A 13,991-nucleotide genomic window follows, 5' to 3' on the forward strand; every position below is an offset into this window, starting at 1 on the left:
AGACTGAATTCTTGAGAATACCAGTGGAATACCAGTGGGTGCCCTTGAGATGTAATCAGTGTAAGGTTTTTGGCGATTCCCTTGATCGATGCCCTCTGAATCTTGACAAGGCAGGTTAGAATCCAACTGCAGGGGCAGTAGGGAATGGAAGGAATGATAGTGGGAGGGCTAATCTCCGTGGGTCTTTGATCAATAGTGCTAAAAAGGCAAATGCGACTTCTCCTTATGCCCTGAGAGTTGCAAGTGATCCGATGGCAACGTGTTATTGTCTTATGTCAAAGGAAGATATGGATACCCCATCTCTTGGGGAGTTACAGCATCCGATGGATATAGAGCGTGTTGCTAAGAAAGATATGGTGGGTTGTCAGTCATCTAAGAGGGGTTGTGACAAAGTAGATGTTGCTCAAGTTTCTTATTTTGAGGACTCAGGTTCCGACTACATTTCGGTCAAATCCAAGTCCCAAAAGAAGTGAGAGAGAAAGAAACTGAATGCGCTTCTCAAGGCTAAGCAGGTTTCTAGTGCAAGGTGGCCTGTAATTACTGACCCAACTTGAGTTAGGCTTTGCTCTATGTATATTTAGTTTTATCTTTGTTGTTTTTGGTTCCCCTCAGTTGTTGAGGGTGTGCGTTCCTTTTGGTTGGTTGGTGCGTGCGGGGTATACTCTGCCCGTGTTTGTAGGCTTTTGCCTCTTCTTTCTCTTAATATATTTCTTATTTACATAAAAAAAAAGTTTGCCATTACGAGGTTCTATGACAAAAGTTGGACGGAGTTTATCAAAATCCTTTCATACCACCGAATCGGTTGGGTGTCTTATCACCTGATCATCTACTTTTTTTTTTTTTTTATCAAAATGCCATCTCATAGAAGAGGTATCAGATGACATAACCTCTGAAGTCGTGGTTTTAATGGAAAGTAATGTTGAGTTTTTACTGTTATTTTTTTATTATATATTTTTATCTTAAATTTTCCATTACGATAATCTTTCTTCCATCGAGAAGCAGCACATACCTTGCAACAGTCACATCGATTGTTTGTCTTCCAATACAATATGCAATCGTTCACATAAGAGACATACTTTTCATAATACAAGCCAATGTCACGTAATATCTTTTTGGCATTATAATATGAATCTGGTAAGCAAATTGACACAATTTTAAATAGCAGTGAGTGTAAAAAAATAGTGCACAGATAACATGACTATTACATTTTGGGATTTTTCGTTGGATCTTGATAGTGAAAAGCATAGCCTTTGACTTCAAGCTTTGGGTAAAAAAATTGGGGTTTTTCTTGCTCATAGGTCTCAACAAGGATATCTTACATTACTCCGAAATTATTAAAGAATCTATTTTGTTTTAATGACTTGCATGATGAATATGTTGGTTGAGTGGTCTAAAGTTCCAGATATTAAGTCCTTGTGAAACACGTGGGTTTAAAATTCTACTTCCAAAATTTTATTTTGTGCTTTGATCTACTTTTATTTCCATTAAACATTATTATGCTTTTGCTACATGGAGCATTTTTATTTATATTATTACATATAAATTTATTATAAGCATGTAGAAAGAATTTTTATTAAAGCAACTGATAGTACACAAAATAATTTAATTAATAGACATGGGAGAAATCTTGAGGAATTATAATGAAAAGACAAAAATCTCCTTGCAAAGAAAAAATTCCAAAAGAAATTCTTACCAAAAAATAAAGATTTATAAATAAGAGAGGAAATATTTTTACATATAAGAAAAAAAGTTGTAGTGGCATTTTATTGGGCATACAATTAGAAGGTTAGTTTGTGTACATGATTTCTAAATTTCTAATGACATTCATCCTAAAACTTGACACTACATGCCATTCTTAAAAATTCCAAATCTCTAAATTATTAAGGTCATTTAAGATAAAAATATGACTAGATAATTAAAATTTATTCTTGCTCTAGTGTCATTTTTATTCAAAATGATACTATTGTTGTTTTTGTTATCTAGATACAATAATAAATTTATTTGACTAAAAACGTCGTCGCCTAAGTTTGCAAAAAAGAAACAATTAAAGGGTCCAGGGAGATTCTGGTGCAAACACTCCAATACTTAAATCATACACTGAAGATGATGAACACCATACTGAAATCAGTATTAGAGATGTACATTTTCAATAATGAGTGTTTGTTTATTTATAAAGAGATATAGAATAATCTTAAGTAATCTAAGATTAGGATTCTCATAGATAATGTCTATCTTGATATTTTTTAATCTTGTTAGGATTAGGATTCTTACATTTTGGAACTCATTAGATTAGGATTCTTATAATTGATGTTTATCCCAATATTTCAAAATTCTTTTAGAATTAGAATTCTTTATGAATAATTGCTTATTGTTTTCTTAGAATATTTTGAAGGATTTTTGAATGTCGGAGTTATCTAATTTATGCGTTTGTGTGTTTGTGTGAACCCCCTCCCCCCGACAGATTTATGGGAATTGAAATAGTAGGGTGAAACAAGTTAGTGACAACATAAAGGGTTGCAATGGGGGGCAAAAGGATGTGGGAGAAGAAGATAGGGAAGTTCTAAGCGAAAAAGCAATGACACCCATTATTGGTGCAAAGGAAGAAAATGGTTGATTAGGGCACTAATGAAAACAAGCTCTACATTCAATAAACTCTAAACAAATCTTAATTGCAAAGTGAGAGTTAAATATTTTCACCTTGCATTGTGGTAAATACTTCATTCGTTCATGTTGATGTTACCTGTGAACCAATCACAAAGCCACACGGCTAAAACCAAGAGAAGTACCAAGATCCACAAGTTGAAATAGAAAATAAAGAACATCCAACATCACAACGCACAGAAGAACAAGAGATATACGTGTTCAGATCCAAATTGATCCTACTCACAGCAAGGGTTTCGCTCCTAGTCAATCCACTAGAATATGTATAACATATTTACATTGGATTTACAGAAATGAATACAACGAGAGATACAAGAACCACTCACAAGATCTCATGGTAAATCAAGAACGATACATCGATCATAAAGCATAAACGAAAACGCAACACAACAGAGTATATTGCTCGAAACTCAAGTAATCCTAGCACTCTCATCTCACCAATCTCTCACCCAACGACATCAAATAAACAAGTAACACATACTTACAGAGATTATAATGGAGATTCCTTGCGTCGATAGCCTTTCTGATTGCCTTGTTCTTCCTCCAATCTTGCTTCTTGAATCTGTTCTCTCTCTCGCTCTCAATTAGGATTTCTCGCGTGTGTGTGTGAAAGTGCAAGAGAAAAGATTTTGTTTAATTTCCCCCATTCTCGTTGCTTCATATACATGGGCCAAGAGACACAGATGGGATAAATAGGTTTGACACAATAAGCTTGGGCTTGGAATTGGCTGCAGACACCAACGGCCCAACCCAACTTAATTATATACAACCCAAATAACAAATCCACATGCAAATGCACATGAAATTTAAATGTACATGACACATAAATATAAATGACAATATTAATACATTTTGAATCACAAATCCTAACAATTTTGTTAGGATTTGTGATTCAAAATATATTGATAAATGTTTGCATTTGATTTCCTTTTCATTTGCATTACATCTGGCCTTAATTTCATTTGCATGTGGATTTGTTATTTAGGTTGTGTATACAGAAGCTGGGTTGGGCTGTTGGTGTCGGCAGCCCAACAAGAACAAGCCCAAGCCCAAGCTTATTGTGTCAAACCCATTTATCCCATTCATGTCCTTGACCCACATATATATATGGATGAGATTGGAGAAAGAAAAAAAAAAGGTGGCTTTTCTCTTGCACACCAATGCACGATCATAAACCCTAGTTTTTTGTATTGTCACTTTCTTTGAGAAATCACGGGTTGTGTAAGAGAGGTAGGCGAGTGTTGTGAGTGCTGTAAATAGCTTGTTCTTTGAAGCTTTTGTACTTGGTTCTTTGTCGGTTTGTCGATACTATAAGTGGTTTTTTCTGATTGTTGTTAACTGCTTGTAATCTCTGTAAACCCATTGTATATATTAGTGGATTGGCTAGGGGTTGGAAGCCTCTGTCGTGAGTAGGATTCAATTTGGATTTGAACACGTATATCTCTTGTTCTTGTGTGCATTGTGGATGTTCTTTATTTTCTGTTTCGACTTGTGGATCTTGGTACTTCTCTTGGTCTTAGCCTTGTGGTTGTGTGATTGGTTTACAGGTAACATCAACAAGTGGTATCAGAGCTGGAATTGGCTTCAAGATTAGAGGAGCTGGGATCAGAGAGTCAAGCACAGTCAAGAACGAGTGAAAGCGGATCGAAGGCGATCGGTAAGATCTGAAAGGTCATGTCGTTTAGGGAAGATCGGAGGTTGCAATCGGCCTCCAATTCTGTAAGTATTTGATATCCTATTCTGCTTGCTGGTTTTGTTTATGAGATCTGTTTCTTGTTGTTCTTGAACCCATCTTAGGGTTATAGCGAGCATGTTTGTTTTTCCCTAATCCTCACTGTGTTCGTAAGTCTTTTAAATCGAAATCAAGATGGGTTTGAAGAGACAATTATTGATCTATAATGTACTAGATTGGAATTATTTCTCTCATTTGTTTACTATTGCTGTTGATTTCTTGCTGTTGTCGTTTCTCTATTGCAAGATTCATTGCTGATATGAATGTGTTTTACTTCCTGTTGTAAGTGTATATCACTTGATTGTTTCTAAGAAATTGGATCTATTGAGGTTGATTGCATGTAATTGCTAGATGTATTTGAAATATTGTTGTAGCGGCTCTCTCCCGGATAATCCCACTAGCATAGGAAATTTGAAAGGAGGTCATCACAAAATGGATACAGAAACAATAACTTAGATTAAACACCAATTATTATTTTTTTTGACTTGCTCACCGATCTTCAAGAGCCAAAATAAAGCATTTCCAACGACATTTTAACTTACACAATTCTTTAGGCTCAAAGGCCATACAATCAAAATATAAGGGCAAATATCGTTTACAAAATGAATCTCACTCTACATACCCTCAAAACAAACCACTCCCATAGACTTTTTCGGCTAGGATATCTCTGTACACCACTAAACCCGGGTTCTAACCTCACTGGACTTGCCCTCAACAATTTTTTTTTCCTTTACTTGGAATAATAGGAATAAACAAGGTAAGCCACAAGGCTCAACAAGTATATATTACAACAAATAGAGCAATAGAGTTAAGGCATGGATAAATCAAAGTGGAATAGACCCGACTTCCCAAGTACGAGTAACATTTCCCATTAGTTCCCATCATTATTATCATTTCCATGCCATTGTCATTATTCATTTTATGCATCGTTTCATTTCTCATGAATATATAGATTTCCATGCATCACATCAGCCCTCAAAGCCTTTCATTCAAATGCATGCATACATATATATAAAAAAATCATTTAGCCATTCATTTGGCTTGAGCATCGCCTACCGGGTTTATGGCCACCTCACTTGTGTCAGACGCTTTTTAGGATATCATTTTCTCACCCCGCGGAATATAGTCGCTGCGCAAAATAATAGGTGCGCAAATAATAATACCATGCAATGCTTATGAAAGTTTCAAACAAATACATCAAACATGCTTTTTTATTAGAGATGTTCTCATCATGATCATCATGCGCACTTAGACATTTCAAGATTATATCCTCACATGAGCCAATGATATTTTCATCACATGATTTAACATCATTCATTGAGATTCATTTCCATACCATTTCTCAAGGTCAAACAAGTTGATTACATGAATTCACCATTAAGATCTCATGATTTTCATTTTCAATTCTCACCGTTAATTAACTTCCCCATTTTTGGAACACTTACATATCCGCGAGATGGTTTTGAAGCCAACTAAAACATCACAAGAGTTTTGGAGAAGAATTACAAACATTAGAAAAGAATCGGACTAAAAAGAAAGAATTAATGCATTCTGTTAGTTGGTCGAATAAAAGAGTTAGTTGACTAACTATGGACTTAGTCAACCGATGAAGGAGACTTAGTCGACCAAATAGGGACTTGGTCGACCGACTGAAACACTTAGTAGACTAAATAGGGACTTGGTCGATCGACTGAAACACTTAGTCGACTAACAGAAGCCAAAATTACTTACTTAGTTGACCGATTGAAACACTTGGTCGACTAACAGAATTTAGGACACCCACTTAGTCAACAGAATGAGGGCTTAGTCGACTAACAAAGGCTTGAAACTTAAAAATATCAACGACAACCCATAAAACTCAACATCCCAAGCAAGATGCACCAAAACCTTGCTTCTCTAAAATTCCTAATCAATCGAGTGTCATTCCTTTGAGAATTTAGGGTGAGCTAGACCCTAATGACAACTCTCGAAAAGATCCATCAATGATAAAACACAAAGTTTTTAAAGGAATGAGAAGAAGACCCACCAATCAATATGGATTCAAGATTGGATCTTCTAAGAAAGAAAAAGAATCAAAGACAAATGAACAACGAAGAAAAACCAACTTGACCTTAGAGAAAAAGAAGAACCAAACTTTCATTAAGAAGGAAAAGTACCATGAACTTGCATTGAGATAAAATAAAAGGAACAAGATCTTGCACCGAAATGGAAACAAATAATAGAACCTTTATTTATAAAAAGAACTTGCCTCCAAAAGAAACAATGAGGAAAGAGAACTTGCTTTAACAATGCTTGGTCCAAAGAGAAGAACAACTAGTTGTATCTTCCATCCTTGAACTTCAATAGAGATTGACAATGGAAGAAGAAAGAAAGAAGAAGAAGAAGAAGAAAAAGAAGAAAAAGAAGATGATCGATCGGGAGATAAGGGAAGTAGAGAGGAAGGAAGACAAGGAAAAGAAAAAAGCATGAGGGAAGAATGGCCGCCATCAGCTTTCCAACCACCCCCTTGGCCAAATTACCACTTTGCCCCTCTCATTTACACGCACACCACAACTCATTAAACCCATTTTGGTCGTCTTTTACCTCTTTTTCTTTTCTTTTTCATTTTCCTTTTTACTCCATAATACACACAAGTTATCTATAATAAATACTCATTTATGAAATTCCCATTTCACCCTTACTTTTCACACACACAATGAACAAATTTCAAGCCTTCATTAGACTTTTCATAATTCATTCTTTTTGATAAATTAAAATACACAAATCTTTTATGCTCATGGGCCCAATACCCATACCCATTTCATTAGTCCAACACAATGGCCCCATTATTTCTTAGGCCCAAGGGTTTCACAACTTCATCTTAAATAAAACACAACCCAATACATTTGGCTTCAACCCAAGTTTTCTTTCAAAACTCAATCCCTTAAATTAGGCACATCACAATTTTATAACACTTAATTCTTAAGGCTAATTTATCACACATAATAAATCATAATTCAAGTAAAACTCTAGGCCCACTAACGGGTCGTTACAATTGCAATCTAGTCTCTATACTGTTTTAATCCTGGTCTATTTTCTTGATTTGATTGCAATTTTGTCTCTATTCAATTTCTCTTGTTGTGAATATTGGTACTGCCGAGCTTTTGTGTATTTCAAATTTTTGTTGTTGGCATATGTCTATTGGTTTGAGTTCTTCTTGCTTACTGTAGTTTCTGTTTGGATATCTTGTTGTTTATCCCGCATCATTCCTGTTCCATTCTTAAATTCTGTGTTATTGGTATTTGGTTTTGGATTCTGTATGCTGGTGGGTATTTGTTTTTCCTTTGCAAGATATTAAATGACCAAACAAGATATGACACCAATTAAGGTGAAACTCGAGAAATTTGACGGCCATGGCGACTTCGGTACGTGGCAAAAGAATATGAAGGCAATCTTGGTCTAGAACCATTATGCAAAGGCCTTGATAGAAATAAAAGAGGAAAATGATAAGCAACTCTCCATGACCGCCCAAGAAAGGTAGGACATGGATGAGATGACTTATTCTTTGATAATCCTCAATTTGGTAAACAATGTTTTACATCAGATAAATGAGGAGATCGCAATATTGTAGGTATGGAATAAATTAGAGTATTGGTTAAGTCTCTGTTTATTAGTAGGGCTATCAATTTTTGGAGTCTAGGCATGAAAAAAGGTTAGGGCACATTGGCCATAAGAGGGCTATTAGAGTTAAGCATGTTAGGCATGATTGAATTCAATTTGATTAGTAACCTAGAGGGTTTTATGAATCCTGTGTTATGGCTTGTAGGTTCCCATAGATGTTTGTGTTATAAGTGATTCCCATGAGTTGTAGGTTGCTTTCTCTATCTTTTTTGGGGACTGTTCCTGTGTCCCTGTTTTTTGTTTAGGACCTAATATTTCTTTCTTTGTTGATAAATATTCTAGAGAGATTTTGGGTATTCTTTCTTAGGCGTAAAAGTGAAGCTTTTGAGAAGTTTAAGAAGTGGAAAGTCTTTGAATATTGAACAAGAAAGAGAATTAAGTTTGTAGAACTGATGTAAATCTAGAAGTTGATATGTGTCTAGTCTTGTAGAATTAGAAGAGTCTGAACAAACTGATAATGTAGAGTTTGAGGTGGAAATGTGTTAGTCTTAAGGTGGAACCTTAGGAAATTTTCGTGTCTAATGAAAGTCCTAAAGTTAGCCCTGATGTCTTGTTTATAGAAGTCTTGATAGAGGTTTATGTTGCCCATGGTGAGGCATGTATTAGTTGAGTCTGTCTCGTCAAAAGTTTGAGCAAGCTTTGTCATTGCTCAATGTGCTCCCGTTGTAGCTAGGAGAGTTTGCAATTTCAGATTTGTTTCAAAACAAGAAACTTGATCTTCTATTGAAAATCTCCAAGGTTATGAGCACAAATTGTAGGATAAAGCCATTCAAACAATTGTATAAAATTATGGGTTTCCAAAATCTTTGAAGATTTTTGCTAAGGAGAACATGTTATAGTACATCAGTAGCTAATATAGAAATATAAAAGTGTTTTTCTTCAAATTAAGAGAGAGAGAGAGAGATTTGTTGTCTACAAAAAAGGTTGGCATGGACATGTATTTATAGGATAAAAAGGAGCAACCAATACTTGGTAAGTAAACTCCTAGGAATTTTATATATTTTACGATATCTTCATAATATTACTAGAATATTGTATTAAAATATTTCAACAATATTCTGAAAATATATATTCATTTTTCTTTTCTCTTAGATGTTCAATAGAGAAACAAAAGATAATGGACACAAGGCCACCTCGACCAACTAGCAAATGTGCTAAAGCAAGGGACACACTTAAGAACCTAAAGCCAAAGAACCAACCCATCAATCTTGGTAGATAATGTAAAGAAAAAACCTAACTAGAAAAGATAAAAGACAAATCAAACAAGAAAACAAAAATGACAGTAGAAACTTAGAAAGAGTCGTTTGGAAGAGACAAAAAAATACAATATACACCGACAACTGTGACTACCAAATAGCAGGGAATATGAGTAGCCAAAACACCTTACTATTGTTGTTTCCAACCCCCACAACTACCACAATACTCAATAAAGGGTAACATTGGTTCTGCAAATATGAACCATCTTTGTCATTGTCCAATTAAGAGCCCTTCTTCAAAAATTAAACAAGGCATCACCCAATATAGAAGCCCAAAATTGGGTTAGCATCCTACATCCCAAATACGCTCACTAGAAAAAACTCCTTAGGAGTTGTAGCTTAATGAGAATCAATCAATTGAGTCTCCAATGGAAACTAAAATAGTTTGGTGAAGCAAGTTAATATAACAAAAAAGTTGCAATGGAAGGAAAGATTGATGAAACAAAGGAAAGGAAGAAAGCTTACCATTATAATTTGACTCGCTCGGGCTTGTCCAATATCATAGGGATATTTCCAAATAATCGGTGCTTATCTCGGGGAAGGATGGTGGAATAAATGAGATGAGCTCCAATCCCCAAGTCCTCCACCAAGTCAAAGTCAATCACCCTAAGATAAACTTGTAAGTGATATTCTCATGCATAATGCTTGTCAAGAAAAAGGACTGGGCAATCGCAAGGCTTGTTAACCTCAAGTAGGAGGAGTCCTCTAGGGGACTTCGACATCAAGCTCCCATTGGTGCTTATAGAAAGGCACAAAGGGTCAGTTGCACTTAGCCCAATTGTAGCGATAGTGGTTGTCAGGTACAAGCACAAAGTGGCCTCCTCGTCCTTATACGACGTTGGAGAAAGAGCCTGATGTTAGCTTTCGACCCTCAATGCCCTAAGAAAACTAGATGGCGAAAGATTAGCATAAATAAGGGTTGTTGAAAGAGAAGAAGGAGGAGGAGCTCTCTCAACAATTTAGTCGACAATAGAAGTGCTTGCCTCATCTTAAGAAAGATAAAGTCATTTGCATGCAGGTACGTGCTCTACTATCCTATGAGATGAATGTTTTTCTCCTTCCCTCATTTGGGAGTTGGCAGCTCTCAAATGGTCCATTCTTGTAAAACATGGAAAATTTAAGTATCCACCATACATAGCATTAATAGAAGAAAAGGAGTAAGAAGTTAATAAAAGAGGAAAGGTACCCACAAGAAAGGATTGCTCCTGTAGGGATATGGAAGTGTGTGCACTATCCTCATCATTGGGAGAGGAGACTTCAACAGAAATGAAGGCAGAGGACGATGACCAAGAAGCACCTAAGGAAGAATCCTTGATTCGTTAGTAACCCCCCCTCCCTCTCATTCTTTCAGCAAAAACAATATCGTTTCTCTCGACTAAAAGGACAACATGAGATGCCATTCACTCATCCAAGGGCTTGGAAGGTCCCAGTAAAGCCCTAAGGGGAACACCCCATCCCACAACCACAATTTTTTTTAGAGTCAACACCTTCTGCAAATGATATGGCTTAGGGGAAACCAGGCCCTCAATAGCCTAGATATATATTGCCCAAACCATCTTAGGCTTGGGGAGCTTTTTCATCTAGGCCTCCCGCTCATTATCCCAACACCATTGAAGTGGAGCATTCTAGCTTGATAGGGGCTTAACTACGAACCACCTTGACTCAAAGGTTTCAATCTTGTTTAGCAGGTTAAAGAAGAGTTTGTCAAGTCCAAGAACCCTTTGGAAGGTGAAGAAACATGCCTCTTTTGGTTTACCCCCCGAAGTTTGTAAAACAACTAAACAATTTGGGGGAAGGCACCACATCCCTTTGGTAACACAAGATGGAAACCCTAATTATGCCCAGCCATTAGGGGGGCATAATTAGGGTGAAGTTGGGTCGATACTAGGTGGTTCATCCTTGGAAAACTCATGCCAAATTTAGGGATGGGGAAGCGACAACCAGTTATAGTGGATGCCTTATGAAACCCTATATAATTCTCATCAACAAAAGTTGTATAAGTCTTTTATTGACTTGGTACTTTCACGTTGAAGTCAGAAGAAAAAAGGAAAGTCTATTTTATTCTCCCAATATCTCTCTTGACTAACCTAGTACTCCTTAAAAGGACCCTAGCTCATTAGGTAGGGATGAACCTTTTGACCTATTGTCCTAGCCATATGGTAAGACGAATGTACCAAATAGAGAAGTTTTTGGAAAGTGGAAAACAAGTCTTCGAGAAAGTGTTGGGATCTCTGGGAGAGTGGAAGAGAGGACTCCGAAAGAGTGTTGAGATCTCCAAGAAAGTGTTTTAGAAGGTCTCCGAGAGTGTAGAAAATAAGTCTTCCAAGAGCTACCAAAAGGAAATTCACTAGGATGAGAAGTATGAAATAATTGGAGGACCCCTTTTATATGGGGGGGATCACGAGAGATGAAGAGGTAGTCTGCAAAAACATCGAGACCAAATGATCTTGATTGCTAAAATGACTAGGGAAAATGGTTTGATGTGGGAAGATCCATTGAATAAAACTATAGCACCAAAAATAATAAATAAATAAACATAGTACAAAATGATATAATTACTCTTTCCTTCAAGAGACCTAAAAGAAAGAGTAGGGAACAATTGATATGTCAAGCAAAATGGGCCTAAAAGAGCCAAACCCAAGACAAGTCCAAAGGCCTAATAAGCTGTGCAAAAGCCCAAAAAAGGCTTGGGAGACTTTCCAAGAAAGGTCCTTGAGAGACCCTATAAGGAACTTTTTTCGAGTTCGAGGAAAGCAGTCTCTTTTCAAATCTTATCATTGTCAAGAATGTATCAACTTACCTTTGAAGTTTTTACCGTGAAAGCCAGAACAAACAATCTCGAAATATGTGGATATTCTCTCATCTATCATCTTCAACCTCTATGAATAAGGGGGTGACCCCCCACTCTTTAGATATGTGAAGAATTATACAAAAATTATATTTCTACTATAAATACTGCATACTCTTTCGATTTCTAATTAAGCTAACTTAATCGTCGGAGGGCCTGTGCAGGAGACACCACACGTCTTCTGACTATTTTCTATTTTACAGGTCTTTTAAGGACTGAAAAATCTCTCGTAGTTATAAATTTATTATTATATCTCGACAACAACAATTTTAATTGCGAGTTAAATGAAACAAGTATCATTCATAACTTACTTAAAGGCATAATTCTAGAGTGGCGAGTTGGGATGCCACAACTTTCTTTATTTCTCCACGAGTAGGGATCCCAAAATAATTCATTCTTGGAGGGATGCCCTTTGACAAGGGTTTGGGGTTGAGTAAGCTTAACCCTAATATTTCTTGCTAAGAACAAGGTAGGGATAGGGACTGGATCTACAATCCCAACCCCACCTTGCCCTTATTAGCCCTACCCCGTCATATGTATATGTGAAAAATTAAACTATGTTGATATAAATTATTTTTTCATAATGGATATATAAAAAAAGTTGAGTTGAAGCCATTACATTTGTGAAGGAAAGAAGGATCAAAATATTTTGTGGTTTTTAATTGGAGATTTTGTTTCCTTTTATTGTTCTTGATTAATCTAAACAATCCTTTCTTGGTTTTTGCAAGCATTATCTGAATAAGGTTATAAATTTTCTTTATTATAATTTTTTTCTTAATAATATACTATTTTTTCTTGTTTATTATTATTATTAAATTTTTAATGATAAAATAATTCTTAAATAATTTTTTGAGGGAATGGAGATCCCAATCTTAAATAAGTCTCCACGAGTAGAAAGCCTTTGCAACTGAAGTGAACCAATGAGCCAAGTGACGTGCAAAGGCTACTAGTGTCAACATGTTGCTATGCTGTCAATAAGTGGGAGCTAGCTCCTTTCAGAACCCCTTCGTCTATGCACATCAGGGACTATGTTATTGGTACTTCATAAATTACACCATGAGTTACATAATGCATCATAAATAACAAAAATATCCGTCACACTTCATCGCCTTAAGTGAAGGGTATTTTACTCATGCACCTCACTGTTTCACGTCGCCTCACTGGCACACTTTACTACAAGAAAATTGGTCTTCTGTGATGACCTTAGGTGGTCACAAAAAGATAGAATTTTATCACTGAATCTTTTCAGTGATGATCAAGTATTCGTCACGAACTCGTCACTGTAGGTCTCCCACCAATTATCTTTGGTGACGAAATAATCATTTCATCACGGTAAATGCATTATTGGTGACGAAAAAACTTGTCGCCCAACTCATCACCTAAGATCATTATCTCTTCTTATCTAGTCACCAAAAATACTTTTTAGTGACATTATTTCATCACTATTAGCTTAAAAATTTTCATCACCAAAACATATTTATGACTATCATTAATTCTCACAATTTTTTTTTATCTCATCACCAAAACTGTCTCGTGACATTGTCTCCTCACCAAAAATCAAAATTGTTTGTTATGAGAAAATTTTTGTGACAAAACACTTAGTCACCAAAAGGTACGTGTGATAAAGTGAAGTCCTCATAGAAAATATTTTGTGATGGTTGGTAAAATACATGTGATTTACATATCAAGAGACTTAGACATCATCAAAAAGTTTATGTGATGAAAGCATCTCATTGCAAAAATTCTTTTACTACAATACAATATTATCACCAAAAACTTTTGACGGTGAGCTATCAACTTGTCACTAAAAATTTCCTGTCATGATATTCTCATC

General features: G+C 35.9%; 1 protein-coding gene across 6 annotated transcripts in view; it reads left to right on the top strand.

The window, feature by feature from the left end:
• LOC127809785 (uncharacterized) overlaps window positions 1-13,991 on the top strand; it is an 89,158-nt gene that overhangs the window by 70,844 nt on the left and 4,323 nt on the right. For 3 of the 6 annotated variants that reach the window (XR_008025251.1, XR_008025248.1, XR_008025249.1), the window contains one exon: window positions 4,209-4,380. The exons of 2 other annotated variants lie outside the window; for them this stretch is intronic. The gene's annotated coding sequence lies outside the window, so the exon portion shown is untranslated. One more of the 6 variants, XR_008025254.1, reaches the window with a different exon arrangement.

The sequence above is a fragment of the Diospyros lotus genome, chromosome 9 (assembly GCF_014633365.1).
Source record: "Diospyros lotus cultivar Yz01 chromosome 9, ASM1463336v1, whole genome shotgun sequence".
NCBI lineage: Eukaryota > Viridiplantae > Streptophyta > Magnoliopsida > Ericales > Ebenaceae > Diospyros > Diospyros lotus.